Consider the following 22,906-nt stretch of genomic DNA (forward strand, 5'->3'; position numbering starts at 1 on the left):
GAACTTTATCTGATATGCTGCCAAATGTGTGTACAGAAAAAAATTGAGACAATTATAAAGGTGGGAAGGAAAAAGTACCTAAAGGTAGATAAGTTTTTTATACATCATTCAAGGTAAAATGTTGTTACCAATATTCTATGATAATTTATATATATAAAATGTAATAACAAGAGCAACCACCAAAAATAAAACACCCCAAAATCAAACAAAAAAAAAACCTACCCAAAGAGTTACTCAAAAACACTAAAATAAATAAAAATGAAATCTAGCAAATGTTCACATAATCTATTAGAAAGGCAGGAAAAAGGAAACAAATGAAAACCATAACAAACAGAAAGTAATAAAATGGCAAACTTAGACTCTAACATAATAATAATTACAGCAAAGTATAATATATGGTCTAAATACATGAATTAAAAGGCAATTTTTTTTACTGAAGTATAGTTGATTTACAATGTTATGTTAATTTCTGATGCACAGCAAAGTGATTCAGTTATACATATATATACATTCTTTTTTTAATATTCTTTTCTGTTATGGTTTATCATAGGATGTTGAATAGTTCCCTGTGCTATAGAGTAGGACCTTGTCGTTTATCCTAAAAGGCTAAGATTGACAGAGTAGGGAAAAAAACCATGATCCAACTATATACTATCTAAAAGAAATTTACTTCAAATATATTAATATATATGTGAGTTTTGAAAGTAAAGGGATATAGACAAAGATATACCATGTAAACATTAATTTTAAAAAGTAGGCTTGAGAGCAAGTAACTTTACCAAGGGAAAAAAGGACATTACAAAATGCTCTCACAATAAAGTACACAGCTGGAAAATTAATGAAACAAAAATTAACAGAATGGGAAGAAAATTAGAAAATAGAAAAGGCGTAAGTATAACTAGAGATGTCAACAATTAAGCAATTGCTAGAATTATTAAACAGAAAATCAGCAAGAATATAGAACTCAATGATACATTCATTAACAGGATCCAACTGACATTTATAGGACACTCTATTCAACAACAGAATACCCATTCTTTTCAAGTGTCCATGGAACATCCATAAGGCAGATCATATCCGGGGTCATAAAACAAACCTTACTAAATTGAAAACTGAAATCATATAGAGCATGGTCTATAACCATAATTAAATCAAAATAGAAAACAGTAACAGAAAGATAGGAAGAAAAATTTAGAAACTAAACACCTGGGAGAAAAAAAGAACCCATTTCTAAATAACCTATGGGATAAAGAGGACTTGGGGGGGGGGGAAGGAAAGGTCTCAAATCAGTAGTCTAAACTCCCTCCTAATGAAAACCAGAAAAACAGCAAAATAAACAGAAGGAAGGGAGCAATACAGGTAAGAGCAGAAATCTATGGAAATCTGGTTCTTTGGAAAATCAATAAAGTTGACAAACTTATAGCAAGAGTAATGAAAAGAGAGGAGACACAAATGACCAGCTACAGAGCTATAACAGGATTTTACTACACACTCCAAAAACATTTACAAGGTAAGTAAATAGTAGAAACAAATCTACACAGATAAACCTGACAACATGGATGAAATAAACTAATTCCTCAAAAAGCTGGATTATGTAACAGATTAGTCAGGTCAGAAGGTTTAGAAGGCTGCAGGAGCTACTTCCACAATGTTCAGGCCAAAGGCATGTAACAACCCCTAACAGTGAACCTCTTCAGACTCCTAAAAACATACTAAAATTTACCTAATATGAAATAGATACTTACAAAATACTTTAAAAAAAACCTCCCCCAAAATGAAATCTCCTGGACCTGATGCTTTCACTGGAAAATTCTAGGAAATATTTAATCAAGAATTAAGAACAAATCTACCTAATCTACTCAATCAATTCACTCTACGAAACCAGGATAACCCTGATATCAAAGCTGGACAAAGAAAGTATAAAAAAAAAAAACTACAAATATCCTTCATAGGACCATAGACGTAAAATTCCTTAATAAAATATTACCAGATTGAATTGAGCAGTATCTCAAAAGGATGATACAGAATCACTAAATGGAATTTCCAGAGATGCAAGGCTGGTTTAGTGCTCAAGAGTCAATCTCATAGTGATGCCCAGAAAGCAGTGCCATGGACCTGCTCCCCAGCAAAACAACTATTGCTGGTGAAAATAATTTAAAAACCCAAGAATTTAAAGTCTTGGGGAACTGTCCTAAGGGTACGAAACAGCATTTATTCAAGACAGTCTACTAAATCTTGGTAAAAATAGTGAGAGTCCATGGCACTTGAGCCATCATCCACTTCCTCTCTCTTCCGCCCAGACCAACACTATGTAATCTCTGCTCCAGAAAAGTGTGGCCAAGAAATTGGGAATCCCTCTACCCTCACATCCCAGTCAAGGGTTATGGCATCTCTGCAGGAGGGGGAAGTTGCCAGCATTTCTCATGCATCCCAATTCTTTGTTACAAATTTTAAATCACAGGATGGTGTGGCCAAGAAGTTGGAGGCCTCCCTCATAGGGCAAAGACTATATACCTCAATCACAGAAAGTAAAACAAATACTGAAGCCATGAAGCAGATGAGACTGCCCAGGGTCGGAAGAAAGAGCAAGAGAACAGCTAACAGAGAACCCTGACATGTACCAAAATCCCTAGTAGGCAGAACAGTACTGCCAAAGAAGGCAATCAACAAATATTTGGTCAGCTGAATGAGTGAATGGTAAAATAGTCTACAGAAAAATTTTCCTAAGTATATTGGTTTTCAAGTCCCTTTGCAAGCATTCCTGGTCCTTCAGTTTTTCTTACTTCACAAGAGGTCCAGTTAGAGAACAAGGCATTTGAGGGAATCTCTAAAACACACAAGTACATCTGCAGAGAAACGAACTCACTGGAAATAGTTCCTCTAAAGATGAAGAGCCTGTCCCTAACAGAACTTATTTAGGTTTACCATCAGAACTTTAAGTCAATAACAACTGCCAGGCAAAAATGAGATTCTTGTTGCAGGCCAACCACAGGACAGCTGTGATAGAGAAAGGTTTGCAGGAAACGCTGAGCAGCCTCCCTATAGACCTGCGGCAGGGTAAGTACTCCTGAGAGTAGAATGGTAAAATGCAAATAGCAAACGGTCAGGCCAAGTCCTTATTTGGCCAGTGAGTATGTAGTCTTGGGTGAATTTTGTTTCTACTTGGCCAGCTTTACCTTACGGGATAGACTAGGTCAGGAGTTACAGAACTATCCTGTGCAGTGTTTAGGGCTCAGTGAGTGTACTCAGGGTTAGGGGCTGGTGTGTTGAGGGAGAAGAGTCCAAGAAAGGCAAATTTGAGCTTCCTGATTCAACCACAGTAACTATAACTGACCCATTACACTCACCACACTTACACAGACGTGTGTGCATGTGTGTGTGTCATCAAGGGGGAAGAAAGGATTCCATATTTTTTTTAACTGAAGTATAATTGACATACAACGTTATATTAGTCTCAGGTATACTGACATAGTGATACAAAGGATTTCGTTTTTTAAAATGTCTGAAACAACTGGATTAGATGATCTCTGAGCTCCCTTGTGGCTCTAAGATTCCTTATTTCTAAAGATGCTCTCCTGAAGATGAAAACAACAAGTATTTTCACATAAGAAAAAAATCCAATTATGTAACAGATTAGTCAGGTCAGAAGGTTTAGAAGGCTGCAGGAGCTACTTCCACAACGTTCAGGCCAAAGGCATGTAACGACTCCTAACAGTGAACCTCTTCAGACTCCTAGTAGAGTGTAGACTTTGATCACCTCCTTGGATGAGAACACACCATCAGAATATGTGACTATGAAATAAAAACTTTCTGTGCAAATAATACATAAATATGACTTCTATTTCTGGTAGTAGATTATAAACTCTAGAAAAATCCATAGAAATGCAGCTAAATTACTAGGTAAAAACTTTCAGAAAATTTTTTGTTTTAATCTGTTACTGAGCTAGTATGTATGTATGTGTGTTTGTTTGCTTATTTATTTATTTATTAGGCTGCGTCGAGTCTTAAGTTGCAGCACACAGGATTTTAGTTGTGGCATGCGGAATTCTTAGTCTAGTTCCCCGACCAGGTATGGAACCCGGGCCCCCTGCATTTGGGGGCCCACTGCACCACCCACTGCACCACCAGGAGAACCCTGAGCTAGTATTTTTTAAAAAGGTAGAAACAAAGATCCAAAACAAAGTGAAATCAGGAAGCCTAGCTATTCAGAAATGTTAAAGTCAGTTTCTAGCCCTTAAATTTTCTAGCTTCTACTTTGACCACAGGATACGTAGGAATCAGAAGTGATACCAGGTTCTCTCCAAGATGGAAATATAACAAGAGACCCACAAACTTTATATTGGCTACACTTACAGAGTAAAAGTGAAGAACAAAAAAGTCATGCCATGCAGAATAGCACAGAAAAACAAAACAAGAAATAAAAAAGTAAAAATAAAACTCGCCTATCTGGTCAGAATTCAGCTACAATGTGGCCTGAGAACCCCAAGTTAAACAATAAACTTAAACGTGGCCCTGGGATGATGGTGCCCCCAGGTGACTGGCAAAAGCAAATAAAAGTCTTCTCTGGAGGAAATCAGTTTTCAACCAGGACTCAGATTGGTAGAGAGCACATTTAAAAAATGACCCAGTTATATGCTGTCTCCAAGAAACTCCAAATATAAAAATATAGGTAGGTTGAAAGTAAATGATAGAAAAGATATACCATGTAAACATTAACCAAAAGAGAGGAGGAATGCCTATACTGATATTAGATAAAGTAAGCCTCAGAGGAAAAAGATGCTAGAGACAAAGAGGACATTATATAATGACAAAAGGGCCAGTCCACCAATAAGACACAGCAACCTTAAATGTGTATGTACCAAAACAACCTTGAAAAAGAAGGACAAATGTTGGAGAACACAATTCCCAATTTTAAAACAATGAAACTACAGAAATCAAAACAAAAGGGTACTCACTCATGTAAGGATAGACATTGGAATAGAAGAGAGTATAGTGAATTGGTTTGTGACAAGGGTATCAAGAATTTAAATGGGAATGAACTGTCTTTTCAAAAAATGGTATAGGGAAAACTGGATATCTACATGCAAAATAATGAAATTGGACCCCTATAAAAAAACATAAAAAATAAAAAATGAACCACAGCCCTAAAATTAATAGCTAGAACTAAAAAAGTCTTAGAGGAAAAACAATCTGTGATCATGGACCAGGCAATGGTATTTTAGATATGATACCAAAAGCACATGTGACAAAAGAAAAAAGGATAAAGTATAATTCATCAAAGATTAAAACTTTTGTATTTCAAAGGATACCATTAAGAAAGTGAAAAGACAACCTATGGAACGGGAGAAAAAATTTGCAAATTGTATACCTGATAAGTGACTTGAATCCAGAATATAAAAAGAATTCTTACAACTCAACAATAAAAGGCAGATAATTACAAAATGAGCAAGGGGTTCGAATAGACATTCTTCCAAAAACAGCAAATATTGTATAGTTCTACTTATATGAGATATCTGGAACAGGCAAATTCACAGATTTTGGGGTCAGGGAAAATGGGGAGTTATTGCTTAATGGTTACAAAACTTCTGTTGGGAGTGATGAAAAAGTTTTGGAATAGACTGTGGTAATGACTGAACAACAGTGTGAATGTAATTAATGTCACTTAACTATACACTTAAAAATGGTTAAAGTGGTAATAAATTTTATGCTTTGTATGTATATTACAATATTTAAAAATATTGTAAATACCAAAAAATATACCCCAAAACCCACTGAATTATACACTTAAAAAGAATGAACTGTATATTTTAAATGTGAATTATATCTCAATAAAGATGTTAAAAAATACATAGTATAAAAAGCTGAAAGGCCCTATAAGGAAAAACTGATAAATCTTCCTTCATAGGAAACTTTAGCAAAGGGAAACCAAATTACTGATGAACTACAGAGTGAGGTAAGAGCTAGAAAACTAAATAATCAATAATTATATGGAAAAAAACACACAAATATAAAAAACAGAATGAAGTGGTGATAGTGGACATTCTTGTCTTGTTTCTGGTTTCAGGGGTAAATTTTCAGTATTTCATTTCTAGGTATGATGTCTGCTTTAGGATATTTGTAAATACCCTTCATAAGTTAACAGAAATTCTTCTCTATTTCTAGCGCACTAAGTTTTGTTTTGTTTTGTTGTTTTTTGTTTGTTTTATACACTGAAGAAAATGATATGGTTTATCTCCTTTATTTTACAACTCATTCTTTGAATAAACCTCACCTGGTATTAACACATTTATATGACTCTGTGTGTGTGTGTGCGTGTGTGTGTGTGTGTGCATTATAGATTTAATTCGCTAAAAATCTGTTTGGAAATTTTATAATTCTTGTTCATGACAGACTGGTCTATAATATTCCTTTTTTGTATAATGATATTATTAGCTGTTAACATGAGAGCTATGCTGGTATTGTAAAATGAGTTATGAATCTTCTTATTCTCTGGAAGAGCCGTGAGAGTGATATTATTTTTCAAATGTTGGAAAAATTCATTAGTAGAAGGAAAAGTCACAATGAGATACTATAACACAAGCACCAGAATGGCTAAAAAAAAGTTAAATGCCAAGTGTTGGTGTGAATGTGGAACAAATGTAAATCTCATAAACTGCTGGTGAAAATGTACATACATATAACCACTTTGGAAAACTGTTTCATAACACTTGATCCAGATTTCCACTCTTAGATATCTGCCCAACAGAAGTACATATATAACACAAATATACACATGTACGAGAATTGTTTAGAGCTGCAGTATTCATAGCAGCCCTAAACTATGAAAAAACCAAGGGTAAATTTGATAAATTTTCATACACTAATGCAGTGATGTCTCACTATCCATTGCTAATACACACCAAAATTTTTTTTTAAGTATTAATATCTCTCATGCTTCGGTGGCTTGACTGAACCCAGCTTTGGTTCTCACTTTTGATTGCAGTTAGATGGCAGCTATTAAAGTCCTGAAGTCTGACTGGACCTGACATACAAGACGGCCCACTTGCGTGGCTGAAAACTGATGCAGACGGCTGGCCGGACGATCAGCTACAGCTGTTAACCAGAGAGCCTCTGTACATGGCCTCTCCATATGGGATGGACTTCTCACAGCACAACAGCTAGAGTCTGAGATGAACTGTTCCAGAAAGGGAGTCCTAAGAGATCCATCTAGAAGGTAGAAGGCTTCTTTTTCCTGGGAGTCCTAAAGACTAGGCAAGATTCAAGGGTGAGGGACACTGCACGGGTGTGAACAGCAGGAGGTGGGGTTCTGTCTTTGGAGACTAGCCACCACAGATGGAGTACTATACGGCAGTGAGGAAGAAAAGAGATGTTTATGTTTAACCCGAAATGAAGCTGCTGTTAACATGATGGCCTATATATGTAACAATTCATATGGTTTATCCTAACTACGTTCAAAAAACAAACTCATCTGTGATGACAGATGTCAGAGCAGTGACTACTTTAGGCAAAGAATGCATACTAACATGGAGGAAGTACAGGGACCCTTCTAAGGTATTGGTGATACTCTACAACTGGAGCCAATGGTGGTTTCACGAAGTACTGCACTTTGCGATCCTTATCAATCTTACATTCATTCATTGATTCATTTATTGCCACGCTGTGTGGCGTGTGGGATCTTAGTTCCCGACAAGGGATCGAACCCGCGCCCCCTGCAGTGGAAGCACAGTCTTAATCACTGGACCACCAGGGAAGTCCCAATCTTACATTTATTTAAGATTTGATTTCTATTGTATGTATACTATACTTCAAATAAAAAGTTATTTTTACCCCTCACACACTACCAAAACCCTCAAAGAAATAACAGTTCATATTCATTCAAATTGGTAAAATTTTTCTGTTTATCCAAGGAAAACTAGGAATTAAATGGCCCAATGGGAGGAGGGCTTCCCTGGTGGTGCAGTGGTTGAGAGTCCGCCTGCCTATGCAGGGGACGCGGGTTCGTGCCCCGGTCCAGGAAGATCCCACGTGCCGCGGAGCAGCTGGGCTCTGCGCATCCGGAGCCTGTGCTCCGCAACAGGAGAGGCCACAGCAGTGAGAGGCCCGCATACCACAAAAATTTTTTTTTAATTTTTTTTAAATGGCCCAGTGGGAACTCTCATGTACTGCTGATGCGCACAAAACTTGCAAATTTTACTCTTTGCCTATCAGAAACCCCCTACTTCAAAATTAATACCTGAAACATTCTACTTTCCTATTTTGCCTTCTTTAAAAGCTGAACTCAAATAGATTTTTTCACAGGGAGATGACAGATTTGCACATCGATCTGTCTTAATTTAGCCATTCCCATTTATACAGTATGATTAATATGCAAATGCACAAAGCAAACTATCAACTTAGGAAGCAAACGTTTGTGTATGCGGGTGTTTTTAGGGATAAAACAAAATGTTTTAACTCTGTCAAGTTTCTAAAGTAAAAACTCCTGGGACTTTGCTAGTGGTCCAGTGGCTACAACTCCATACTCCCAATGCAGGGGGCCCGGGTTCAACCCCTGGTCAGGGAACTAGATCCCACATGCCGCAACTAAGAGTTCACATGCTGCAACTAAGACCCGGAGCAGCCAAATAAATAAATATTTTTTTTAAAAAAAAAAACAGTGTTTAAAAAAAAAAACTTAAAACTCCTAACTGGTAGGAAATTGCTGCTAAGAGAAGATTCTTTAAAAATTAATGTATTCATCAAAAAGTATTTATTAAACATTAACTCTAGGGTATAGTTTTCTCAACCAACCTTGGCACTGTTGACATTTTTTTGTCAGATAATTCTTCATTGTGGGGGGTTGGGGGAGGACGACAGTCCCGTCCATTTTAGGACATTTAGCAGTGTTCCTGGTTGCTACCCACTAGATGCCAGTAGCTCCCACCCAACTTTAACAACCCAGAATGCTGTGACATTGCCAAATCAGTCCTATTTGAAAATCACTGTTAAAGAGGTACATTTACAGTTCTGGATTTGGGCTCAAAACCTCTTACTAAAGACTACCCTTGAAAAACTACAGATTAGTTCCTCATTCAGTTTTAGAAAAATACTAAACAGAAAACCCTACTCTATGAGTGATGGCAAAAAGAAGTATAATATGGCTGGGATTTAACAAGAATGTTGATTCTGTCCCATTTAGTATATGCAATGAACAAACAAGAAAATGTGCTCTATGAAGAATGGCTAATAATAGAATGTTAATGAGGCCACACAGTCTCCATCCCTCCCAACTGTTTCTCTGCAAGGCCAGACTACATGCAGCAGTACCACCTTGTGTACGCATTTAAAATACAGATTCCTGAGCCCCAAAAGACCTATGAAATTGAGGTGTGGGGCAGGCAACGTGAACTTCCAGTAAGTCTTCCTTAAGGACTCACCATTAAATTCTTTTTTTTTTTTTTTAAGGAGCAAGACGCTTTTTTTTTTTTTTAATTTACTTTTGGCTGTGTTGGGTCTTCGTTGCTATGTGCGGGCTTTCTCTAGTTGCGGCAAGCAGGGGCTACTCTTCGTTGTGGTGCGTGGCTTCTCACTGCAGTGGCTTCTCTTGTTGCGGAGCACGGGCTCTAGGCGTGCGGGCTTCAGTAGTTATGGCTCACAGGCTCTAGAGCGCAGGCTCAGTAGTTGTGGCGCACGGACTTAGTTGCTCCGCAGCATGTGGGATCTTCCCGGGCCAGGGCTCAAACCCGTGTCCCCTGCATTGGCAGGCGGATTCTTAACCACTGTGCCACCAGGGAAGCCCTCACCATTAAAGTCTTATAAAATATAAAAATGTAAGAAAAACAGCACCAGAGGCTACTTATCTCCAATCTTTCATGACCACACTTTTAATACATTTTAAATTTGTGTCACTGATCACAAGGAGAAGCAACAGAAGACTGTTCAACTGATAGCAGATGGTGTGAAAAATAAAACACCAGTGTGAACAGTCAAAGACCAGGATTCTAGCCTTAGTTCTACCACTAACTTGGCATGTAGTTATAAGCAAGGCACAAAATCCCTGGGTTTGAATTCTCTGTCTGTATAAAAGAAATAATTGCTGTACCACATTGTAAAAAAAAGGGCCAAAAACAGATGTGAAAGCTCTGAGAGACTATACAGCACCTATAAGAAAGATTAGTTATCACTTGACAGGTATTAATTCAAAGCTACAATTGAGAGCCATATTCCAGTAAAATTATCCAATGCAATATTAAGTAGGATACATGAAAAAAACCTGTGTCTGCAGAAATATATCCTAAATATTACTCAAAACTATTAAAAATAAAAGCATATTCACAGGGTATCTAGGTTAAGAAAGTTGAAAGATGGAGAACATACTAATAAGTTCTCAGAGAATTTCTACAGATGAGAAGCTGACAGGATAGTCAGGTGTCACTGTACAGAAACAACTAAGTGAGTAGGAAGGATCCTGCACAACTACCAAAGAAAAACTTACTTTGGTATAATGTAGTAAAAAAAAAAAGACTTATCTTCAGTTCCCGGTGTATACCAGTATGACACAAGCACACTAGAGGCTGCTTTTCCCAGTGATTACAACTAAGACTCCAGATAAAATTACAAAAAGCAGTTATATGAGAAATCCAAGCAGTAAATTATAGCAGGTGGTATAGAGAGAAAAAAGAAATCACAGATTGAAGTATGGTGAACTTTCCATGTTTTCTTTCCTTTAACTTTCTGTACCTCTGCTTTGACTCCAAGATGGGCTGCACTAGAGAAATGCACAGTGAGCACAGGCAGCAAGAGAGACAGGGAAACAGAATTTTCTGGTAAGAGGACCAGAAAAGGAGCCCTATCAGCTTGGGGCGGGGGGGTGTCCACCAGCCTTCCCCAGGCGAGAGCCCCAGTCCCAGAAAGGCCCAGCCCTGGTGATGACACTGTGGGAACGGAAACCCTAAGAGGACACCCACCTCTTTGCACAGGAGAACCAGAAAAAAGGTACCTGGTCTGTGGAAGAGTAGGGAGTAGTCTCTGTTTCGTTTTGATTTTTTCTTTCCTCTTCTCTCAGCATTGCACCCTAAGGCAGCCCCAATCCTGAAGGCCTACACAGCAATACAGAAGGCTAAAACTCAGAGAACCCCGTCCTTCTGGCTAGAGTAACTGTGAAAAGTGGCTGCTGGGAGCCAGAGAGTGTGGAGGAAAAGCCTGCAAAGTACAGGAGATTATAAACTGACACAAGCCCTGGGCTCATGCCAAAACTGTACATATGCAGAATACCCGCAAAGAACCACAGCAATGACTCTGAGAACTGAACTACAATGCAAGCTTCAAACTAACCGTCGAATACTGCTGGCAACGATCAGACCCAAGCAGCATAGCAGAGGCTTTGAAAACTGAACTGACATTAGAACCACTGCCCAGAAAACATGAGACAGAATTTGAGAACCAGGTTAGTCTCCCACTAAATAACAACAGCAACAACGTATCAACATCATATGATGGATTTTAACAGGGCACAGAGTCTCACAACATAATATTCCAAAACGTCCAAGGGACAGTAAAAATTACTTGATACACTAAGAACCAGGAAAAACCGAACAATTTTCAAGGGAAAAGACAGTCAACTGACAAACACTCTGAGATGATTCAGATGTTGGAATTATCAGGCAAAGACTTTAACACAGGTATTATAACCATCCTCCATAAGTAAGGAAGGCAAGCACTCTTAAAATGAAGGAATATATAGAAATTCTCAGCAAGACATAGAAACTATTAAAAAAGAGTAAAATGGAAATTTTAGAACTGAAAAATACAGAATCTAAAATAAAAAACTCACCAAATGGGCTAAATAGCAGAAGGAAGATAATTGGTGAGTCAGTCAATTTGAAAGTAAGTGAACAAAATATCTAATCTGAAATAAAGAGAGAGAAAGTTTATAAAAAATGAACAGAAAAAAAAAATGAACAGAGACTCAGGACCTATAGGACAAAATTAAAATTCACATTTTTGGAGTTCCTGAAGGAAACGAGAAAGAAGATGGTACATAAGAAATAACTGAGGGCTTCCCTGGTGGCACAGTGGTTGAGGGTCCGCCTGCTGATGCAGGGGACACGGGTTCGTGCCCCGGTCTGGGAAGATCCCACATGCCGCGGAGCGGCTGAGCCCGTGAGCCATGGTCGCTGAGCCTGCGCGTCCGGAGCCTGTGCTCTGCAACGGGAGAGGCCACAACAGTGAAAGGCCCGCGTACCGCAAAAAAAAAAAAGAAATAACTGAAAAGATAATGGCAGAAAAGTACCCAAATTTGGTGAAATAGATTTAAAGATTCAAAAAATCTCAGTTAAATAAAACCATGCCCAGACCTGTCAAAAGCAAGCCACCAAAAACTAAAAATAAAATTTTTTAAATCTTAAAGGAGACCGCAAAAAACAGTAACACGTTTCACATAGGGAAACAATTATTTGAATGAATGCAGAGTTTGAATCAGAAACTGGAAGTCACAAAACAGTTGAACTACATATTTGAAGTACTGAAAGAAAAAAGCTATCAACCCAGAATTCTACATCCACTGAAAATATCCTTCAGGTATGAAAGCAGGCAACTCAAAGCATTCTCACATAAAGGAAAATTAAGAGAATTTATTGCCAGAAAAACTGCTCTCAAAGAAATGCTAAGGAAGTTCTTCACTGAACAGAAATGATACTGGAGGGAAATCTGGAACTTCAACCAAAATGAATGGTAAATATCTGGGTAAATACAATAGACTATTTTCTCCTGCTAAATTATTTAAAATATCCTTTACTATTGAGAGCAAAATTTATGTCTAAGGAGTTTTCATTCTATATAAAAGTATTACATACGACAACCATAACCAAAAAGGAGGGGTGAGAACAGGGAACTATATAAATGAAAGTCCAGGTTTAGTTAAAGTAGTAAAAGATGAACTCTAAGTAGACTGTAATAATAGGTATATATACTATAATCCCTAGAGCAACCTCAAAAAAGCAACAAATAAAAGAAGCCAACAGATACATTAAAATGGAATACTAAACATATTCAAATAATCCAAAGGCAGGAAAGAAGGAACGAAGGAACAACAAAAAAAAAGAGGGACAAATGAAAAGTTTAAAAATGGAAGGACTAAATTAATTGTTGGAATTCAATAATTTCATTAAAAGAAATTGACTATCACAATATTGTATTTTTTTAAAAAGACCCAACTATATGCTGTCTATAAGAAATCCACTTTAATATAAAAATGTACACAGGGCTTCCCTGGTGGCGCAGTGGTTGAGAGTCCGCCTGCCAATGCAGGGGACACGGGTTCGTGCCCCGGTCCGGGAAGATCCCACATGCTGCGGAGCGGCTGGGCCCATGAGCCATGGCCGCTGGGCCTGTGCGTCCGGAGCCTGTGCCCCACAATGGGAGAGGCCACAGCAGTAAGAGGCCCACGTACCAAAAAAAAAAAAAAAAAAAAAAAAAAAAATGTACACAGATAGCAAAAACGATGAAAAGAGATATCGCATGCAAACACTACTCAAATGCAAGATGGACTGTACTATCAAAACATATGTCAGAACAAGAAAATCACCAGAAATAAAGAGGGACGCTACATAATGATAAAAGAGTCAAATAACCAAGAAAAAATAACAGATAAAAGAGTCAAATAACCAAGAAAAAACGGGTAATACAACAAAAAAGGTTAAGTAATACAAATACATGAAGTGAACCTAATGTAATTATTCAAGGAAGAGTGTTGAAGTCTTTAACTATAATTGAACAATTGAGAGAAATATACAAGTGTTCAATTACACAATTATAGTTAAAGACTTCAACACTCTTCCTTGAATAATTAATAGAGCAAAGTAAAGAGAAAATCAGTAAGGATGTAAAAGCACTACGAATCAACCTAAACTAACTGACACTTATAGAACTCTCCACACAAAAAGAGCAGAATATACTTTCAAGTGCACATGTAACATTCACCAAGGCATGCCATAAACCTTACCAAATTTAAAATAAACCTTATAAAAGCAAACATTATCAAATTTAAGAGAACTGAAGTCATAAAAAGTATGTTCACTAGACATAACAGAATTGAAATAGGAATTAATAAGAGAAAGTATCTGAAAAATCCTCAAATATCTGAAAACTAAATAACATACATGTAAATAATACATGGAACAAAGAGGAAGTCTCAAGGAAAATTAGAAAATATTTTGATATGAATGAATATGAAAACAACAACATATGACACTTTGTAGGATACAGCAAGATCAGTGCTTTGAGATGGTTATAACATTAAATGCCTACATCAGAAAAAAAAAAAAAAAGATCTCAAATCAATAATGTATGCTTCTGCCTTGAAAAATTAAGAGTAAACTAAACCAAAGCAAGAGAAGGAAGAATAGAAAAAGAAAATCAATGCAATTGAAAAGGGGTAAAGAATTGACCAAATTCAATAAAACCAAGAGCTAGTTTTCTGAAAAGATCAATAAAATTGATAACCTTTTAGCCAGAGTTGAAAAAAAAAAGACTCAAGTTACCAAATATTCAATTTCAGAAATGAGCAGACATCAATACAGACCCTACAGATAATAAAGGAACACTGCAAACAACTTTATGTTCCTAAAGTTGACAACTTTGATGAAATGAACCTATTTCTTAAAAGACACAAATCGGGGCTTCCCTGGTGGCACAGTGGTTAAGAACCCGCCTGCCAATGCAGGGGACACAGGCTCGAGCCCTGGTCCAGGAAGATCCCACATGCCACGCAGCAACTAAGCCCGTGCACCACAACTTCAAGCTTGTGCTCTAGAGCCCGCGAGCCACAACTACTGAGCCCGTGTGTCTAGAGCCCCTGCTCTGCAACAAGAGAAGCCACCGCAATGAGAAGTCCGTGCACCTCAACGAAGAGTGACTCTCGCTCGCCGCAACCAGAAAAAGCCCACACGCAGCAACTAAGACCCAATGCGGCCAAAAATAAAATAAATAAGAAAATGAATTTAAAAAAAAAAAAAGACACAAATCAAAGAACAACAAAGTTGGAGGACTGATGCTACCTGACTTCAAGACTCACTATAAAGCTACAGTAATCAAGACAGTGTGGTACTGGAGAAAGAATACACAGAACATAGAGCCCAGAAATATACTCACATAAACATAGTCAAATGATCTTTAATCAAGGAGCAAAGGCCATACAGTGGAGGAAAGATAGTCTTTTCAACCAACAGTCCTGCCACAAATGGACATCCACATGTAAATATAATGAATCTAGATACATACCTTACACCTTTCATAAAAATTAACTCAAAATGGATCAGAGACCTAAATGTAGAAGGTAAAACTATAAACCTCCTAGAAGATAACACAGGAGAAAACCTAAATGACCTTGGGTATGATGATGATTCTTTAGATACAACACCAAAGGCATGATCCATGAGAGAAATAATCAATAAGCTAGACTTCATTAAAATTAAAAAAAACTTCTACTCAGCATAAGACAATGTCAAGAGAATGAGAAGAAAAGCCAGACAGGACAAAATAATTGCAAAAGACACATCTGATGAAGGACCATTATCCAAAATACACAAAGATCTCTTAAAACTCAACAATAAGGGGGAAAAAATGATTTTAAAATGGACCAAAGACCTTAATGGATACCTCGCTAAAGAAAATATACAGATGGCAAATACACATAGAAAAAGATGCTCCACATCATATGTCATCAGGAAGATGCAAATTAAAACAATAAGATACCACAACAGACCTACAAAATTACCAAAATCCTTAACGTTGATAACACCAAATGCTGGTGAGGACATGGAGCAACAGGAACTCTCTTTCAATGCTGGATGGTATGCAAAATGGAACAGCCACTTTGGGAGACACTGTGGCATTTTCTTACAAGACTAAACATATTCTCACCATAAGATCCAGAACCACACTCCTTGGTATTTGCCCAAAGGAAACAGGAACTTATGTCTACACAAAAACCCGCACACAATGTTTATAGCAGATTTATTCATAGTTGCCACAACTTGGAAGCAACAAGATGCCCTTCAGTAGGTGAAGAGATAAACTGTGGTACAGCCAAACAATGGAATAATAAATCAACAGTAATAACCCAGCACTTAAGAGAAATGAGCTATCAAGCATGAAAAGACATGAAGAACACTTAAGTGCATATTACTAAGTGAAAGCAGCTTATCTGAAAAGACTACATACTGTATAATTCCAAGTATATGACATTCTGGAAAATGCAAAACTATGAAGTGGGCAAAAAGCTCCATGGTTGCAGGGGTTGTAGGAGGGGAAATGGGCCAAACAGGCAGAGCACAGAAGATTTTTTGGGCAGTGAAATTACTCTATAAGACACTTTAAATGGTGAATACATGTCATTTTACATATGCCTGAGCCCACAGAATGCACAATACCAAGAGGGAACCCTAATGTAAACTATGGACTTCTGGTTATGATGGGTAGGCTCATCATGTGTACCACTCTGGTGGGGACACTGAAAACGGAAGAGGCAATGCACGTGTGAGAGCAGGGGGCATATGGGAAATCCTTTTACCTTCTGCCCAATTTTGCTGTGAACCTAAAACTGCTCAAAATAAAAAACAGTATTTCTAAAAAATAGCTTACTGTAAATGTGATAACTGAACATGTGTTTACCTTTGCTCTTCCCTGAAAAGCTCATTATATTGAGGGGGAAGAAAAAGGATAGATGTTAAAAACATAAAAACCACAAAGACGAAGAGGAGAGAAGGCATCAGTCAAAGAAATTTGAACACATTTTAGAAAAATGGAGAGCAGAAGGAAGAGACAGTGGAGCTAAATACCAAATACCAGAGACAGAGGGAGCCAACAAGAAGAAAGTCAAATGCATGCAAAGGCTCAGAAATTGAAGGCATATGTATCAGAAAAGGTGAGAAGAAAGCATGAGGCTAAATCTGGAAGGAAAGTGGTAGAAAATTCATGTCGGGAAGAGTTATCTCTCTCGTTTCCAATTCCATCCACTAGAGCTAAATGACTGTACACCTCCCCTAGATATTCCAAGATAAACACAGCTGGTTGCAAACCTAGGGACACCAGGCACAGTGGAGGACAGGGAGGAGTGCCACAATGGGAACCAGTGGATTTTGTGGATAATCTACGTGAACCTTCAAAACAAGATGATGGCAATGGGTGACTCCAGTTATACACCAAGTGTAAAGAGCAACCACTCCATAAAGGAGCACGTCAGAAGGTTCTTAGATTTCTCCAAAAAGGTGAATTTGAGAGAATATCTGACATGAAGAATATATTAAGAGAAGATTCAGGCAACTATTAAAGAGTTTGGGGTAATTAATAATATATATAGGAAACTAGGGGGATAGAGAGAAAGAAAGAAAAAGGAAGGGAGGGAGGGAGAGGGAGGGAGAGGGAGGGAGGGAGGGAGGGAGGAAAGGGGAGTGAAAAGCACCAACTGTGAAAACCAAGAAGTTTCGCACAAGAGAAAATAATAATGTGTTATGTGGCTTAGCTATGAACAGCATTTACATAGACATAACACTGTATACATTGAATACTAACATAAACACATTATAAAAGTCAACTATATTGATAAAATGAGAAATAGGGGTCAGAGGTAAAAGAGAACTAAATTCTCGTCTTTTTAAATGGGCAACCAACAGACTGCCTAAAACTGAAAAATTAAGTAGTAACAACACAGACACGGTATTTAGAGATAATATAGGCAAATACTAAAAGACTCCACTAAAAAGAATTAAGCTAGTTGTTTCTAGGGAAGTGCTATAAGGACAGGGGCAGACGACCGCTACTTTGTAATACACCCTGTATCACAGGGAGGACTATTGACTCTTTAAATACATATACAATTGGAAAAGAAAAATACTAAAATCTACAGAAAGAAAACTGACCAGATTTTTTTAAAAGGAGCAATGGATAATTCTAGAAGAACAAAATATAATTATAGTACACTATGTGGTTTAGCAGTGAATTACCTTGCATAATCACAAAAAGGTAAACAATGAAGTCAATTAAGGAAGAAAGTGCTAACTGCCTCTGTCATAACCCATTTTCTTGTTTATTTATTTATTTTGGCTGTGCCAGGTCTCAGTTGCGGCATGCAGGATCTAGGTTCCCTGACCAGGCATCGAACCTGGGCTCCCTGAATTGGGAGCCCGGAGGCTCACGCACTGGACCACCAAGGAAGTCCCTGTCATAACCCATTTTCTATCATTTCTTCATAATAAAACTTCGATATTGTTTGGGATAGCAACAGGAATATAAAATCCCAGCCCTGCAGCCCAAATGAGGGCCTGTGACTAAATTTTGGTCAATAAAATGTAACTAGAAGCTGCAGGGTATAACTTTTAAGCAAAGCTCCTTAAGCTTGGGAAGGAAACTGGCACAGGTGCCGTTTGTGCTTCTCCACCCTCCCCTTCTCTGCTCCCCAGCGCTCCTCCCCTTCCCTCCCTGCCTCCACCTGCCTGAAAACTGACCTAACTGCTAGGGGCCTAACAGCTATCCTGGACTGTAAAGTGACCTTACGGAGAGCCGTGCTCTCAGGAGAGTGAAGGGAAGAACACGGAACCTGGTTCCCTGATAACTGTGAAGTTGCTATTCCATTTCTTGGACTGTCTGTCTCTAGAATTATTTTATGTGAGAGGAAAATGAACTTTAGCTCATTTAAGTTACTGTTATTTCCAGTTTCTTTTACTAGAGCCAAATGTAATTCTGATACATAGAAAATTTAACTAAAAATTATGACCTAAGAATTTGAGGAGGGGGAGTGAGGGCATAAAATAGACTAAAAATTAAATTATATTTAATTTAATTTAAAAAATTTAAACCTGCATAATAGGAAGTCAAGAGATAATGTCCAAAACAGAAAATATAAACCAGCACAGAAAACTGGCAGTAAATGCCTAAAGGACATCTTCAAATCTATCAATAATTGGAAGTTAGTACTAAAAGAAAAGGGTGGGAGCATTTCATTAGGCTTTCATTATTTGATTTGTCCTGCTTGGCTTTTTTTTTTAACTGTTTAATATTTATTATATACTATTACTTAGATAAAAATTAACAACCAAAATATTAAGTACTGAATAATTTAATTAGCCACTACAAAAACACAGCACTAAGGTATAGTGAAGAAACCTTTCCCAGAGAGGTCTGGCCTTTGTCCTTGGCTACTGGGAGGTGGTCTCTAGGCCCCTGGAATGCCCTGATAGGGCTCTTTGTTTGCCTGGGGCCTGTGGTCACTGGACAGTCTAGCAATGTGGTTTATGATGGGGGCTTTGGACCACATCGCATCACTTCTGACTTCAGAGGAACTGGAGACTAAGGGTATTAGCCTGACCTCTGCAAGAGGCTACAGATTGGGTAAGTCACGCAAGAAGTATCTGGCTGCGTACCAGTAAAAAGTTTGGACACAAAAGGCTTAGGGGAGCTTCACTGGCTGGAAACGCTCTGGCGTAACTGCCATACGTAGTGACAAGGAGGACGCAGCGTCACCCAGGGCTCCATGGGGAGCCTCCATTCAAACTCCTCCAGCCTCTGCCCTGCGGTGCTTCTTTGGCCAAAGCTGCAGGATTGCTCCTCCAGTGTTACAGCTTTCAATGAGATCTGTTGAGTCCTCCTAACAAACTACTGAAACTCAGAGTGGTTTTAAGACACTCCCAAGCTTGCAGCTGCTGTCACAAGTGCGGGCAGTCTGGGGGACACTGGCCTCCGACCTGTGCCTTGGCTAACTCTGGGCAACTAGGGAAGGAGGAAAGGAGACAGAGGAGAAGGGTGAGGAGGTGTCACATCTCTAGAGCTCCTACGGGAATCCTTATTGTGTGCTTGATATACATTCATTTAGTCCCGATAATCCTAGGCATCACAGATATTGTTTCTACTTCATATTCAAGGAAATTATATGAAAGGTCAAGTAAGTGGAAGAGTGCCATAGAGCAAGCATTTAGTATCTCTAGGACGTAACTCTAGCCTTTGGGACTCCAAGGCCCGTGCACTTTTCATCACACTACACTATACCATGGTGCTTCCTGTAACAAATCAGAGTGCTTAGGGTCTTAATTTTGACATCACTATATGCGTAAATGATCTGCCTGTGATAGTCCAATTACCTAGAATCCAGGACCAGATCTATGTAGTATGTTGTTCTTTGTAGAACTACCACAGTTCCCACCCAAGTTATTCTTGATGAAGGAAAATAAAAGTCACCTCAGTTATTCAAAGTTAAGTGATATCAAAAAAATATATAGTGAATCCAAAATTGTAAATTAACCTAGTACTAAACTTAAGTACCTAGTCAATGTAATTAAGGGTCTATCTCCTCCAGATTTCCTTAACGTGGGAAAAAAGTTAAATAACTGCAAAAGAAACAGCAAAAACTACACACTCTTAAGTTTATTATAAACAAATCAAAGGAAGCATCAAAAGGAAATGTATGCACATTCAGAAAAATGTTTGTCATAACAGTATTACTAATTCCTCATATATCACAGCTGTTGCTTTTCTTTGTGGAAACTAAACAAACTGTTACATTAAAAATCGTGTAGAATTCAAAAGGTGAATGAAAAAATTAGAGTCATAAAACCAGTTACTAGGAAAAATACTGAAAAGGAAGACATATTACTATACTGAATTCCCAAACAGGAGGAGAAAAGAGTTTCAAGATAAAGGTTTTTGAAAGTGATAAATTTTGCTGTATGTGTACATGCAATGCATGTGTATATATGCAAGTCCAGGGTTGTTTTATTTTAAACTTTTGGAAGCACAATTATTTCTAGTCTTTTTTATTAAAAATGTTAAATAAAGGCAAAGACTCAAATAAGGCTAAACAGATGCTACCTTTAACAAAAAAACAAATTTCTAATATATAGATATTTAACTACCTAACTTGAGTTATGAATAACATTCTAAATGGGTACAAAGCCGAAAAGCAATTTCCTTTCTACAGCATTGTGCTCAGCAGAATCCAACCACAAGCACCAACATCAGCTTCTGGGCAGAGGGTCACACTGGGCTTCGTCTGGGGGATTCTTGGGTCCACGGGGCACTCAGAACAGAGAATCACCCAGGGGAGGGTCTATCACAGGTATCACAGGCAGTGGGGCATCAGAGAGTGGGTCGTGTAGCTTACTTATGTGACAAAAACTCTATCTCTGGGGACTTCCCTGGTGGCGCAGCGGTTAAGAATCTGCCTGCCAATGCAGGGGACACAGGTTCGAGCCCTGGTCCAGGAAGATCCCACATGCCACAGAGCAACTAAGCCCATGCACCACAACTATTGAGCCTCGCTCTAGGGCCCATGAGCCACAACTACTGAGCCCACGTACTGCAACTACTGAAGCCTGCGCACCTAGAGCCCGTGCTCCACAACGAGAAGCCACCACAATAAGAAGCCCATGCACTGTAACAAAGAGCAGCCCCCTCTTGCCACAACTAGAGAAAGCCTGCGCACAGCAACAAAGACCCAATGCAGCCAAAAATAAATAAAATTTAAGAAAAACAAAAAAAAACCCTCTATCTCTTTCTATGGTCACCAACACCACTCCAATGAATACTGAAAGCTTGTCTGCTAGTTCTAACAGGGAACCAGAGCTATGTCATGCATCCTTTTCCAAAGAACAGATCACATCTATCTGAGAAGGGCATACTATTCAACTTCAAAAGAGACACGTAGAACAAGAGAGAGAAAGCAGACCCCCAGCTAACTACCTAGTTTCATCAAATTAATCTTGGGAACCAGTGGCCGATACAGACAGCCCTTACATGCAGTACAATATAAATACCCTATATGACGGCAAAAACACTTAAATGATTGTTCCCTCAAAGAATATGAATTAAGCCAGAAGGTACTGCATACCAGCCCTTTATTCCCTGCACACTGTGAATATGGCAGTTAAGAGATAAACTGTGGGTTAAAATATTTATAAATTGTTTTAAAGATGCTGGATAAAAAAAAATAAAAATAAAAAAATAAAAATAAAAAATAAAAAAAAAATAAAGATGCTGGATATGTAAACAACAAACACAAAACTGTTAAATAATTATTAAGAATTGATCAGCCAAAGAAAGTCCTCTGATAATAGCTGAGCCCAGCTCACCTAGGGTTAAGGTACATCTCAAATGTGGCAGATGACTCCTGAGTTGAAATCTTCTAAAAGAACAAGACATTGGCCTACCTTGTTAGGGCCTCATTCTTTGGAAAGTAAGTGCCATTTTATCCCCTTCACCAAATCAATAATATCTTAGACTAACCTGATTTTATAAGACACATATATTTACCATTTTTTACTGAGATCTGAGTCCTTCTATTTGGCTCAACTGAACAGTGGATCAAGGAACAGAGCAAGCAATATGTTAAATGTTCTCAGATCAAAATCCACTATTATGTAATGAGATACATATTCCCATTTCAAAACAATCAAAATTTTTGGCCTTGTCATGATGGAGTAGCTAGTGTTAGTATACCCTCCTGCTATAAACATCTACAAAAGCTGGACCAAATATAAAAAGAGAGAGAGAGAAAATGAACTATTTGCAGGCATTAGACAATACCCAACACAGCACTATGATCCTTGAGAGAAGAGAACCAGATTAATCAAATACGACATTCATGTTGGCTCTCTCCTTAAGGGCATTTTCCAAATCATGGTGCAGAGAAATGGAGCCCAAGCAGAGTGGCTATCTTGCTAGGATCAGAAAACTAAAATTACTGTTTGGGGTTGCTAAGGTAAGTTGGGTTGGGGGCGGGGGCAGGTTATTACAGAAGAAAGAGTCAAAGAGAAGAAGCTACAGAAATCTACATAAAACTCCCTGGCTCTCATCTGCCTCCTAGGCTGTGCATGCACAGGGCGAAACTCCTAGAGGCCTAGCAGAGAATGGCTGTTGGGAGGTTGTTAGCTAAACAAAGATT

At 38.2% G+C, this 22,906-nt stretch overlaps 1 protein-coding gene across 2 annotated transcripts in view; it reads right to left on the minus strand.

Moving 5' to 3' along the window:
• Positions 1-22,906, minus strand: part of PTPN4 (protein tyrosine phosphatase non-receptor type 4) — a 185,168-nt gene that overhangs the window by 118,254 nt on the left and 44,008 nt on the right. The window lies entirely within an intron of this gene.

The sequence above is a fragment of the Phocoena sinus genome, chromosome 7 (assembly GCF_008692025.1).
Source record: "Phocoena sinus isolate mPhoSin1 chromosome 7, mPhoSin1.pri, whole genome shotgun sequence".
Lineage (NCBI taxonomy): Eukaryota > Metazoa > Chordata > Mammalia > Artiodactyla > Phocoenidae > Phocoena > Phocoena sinus.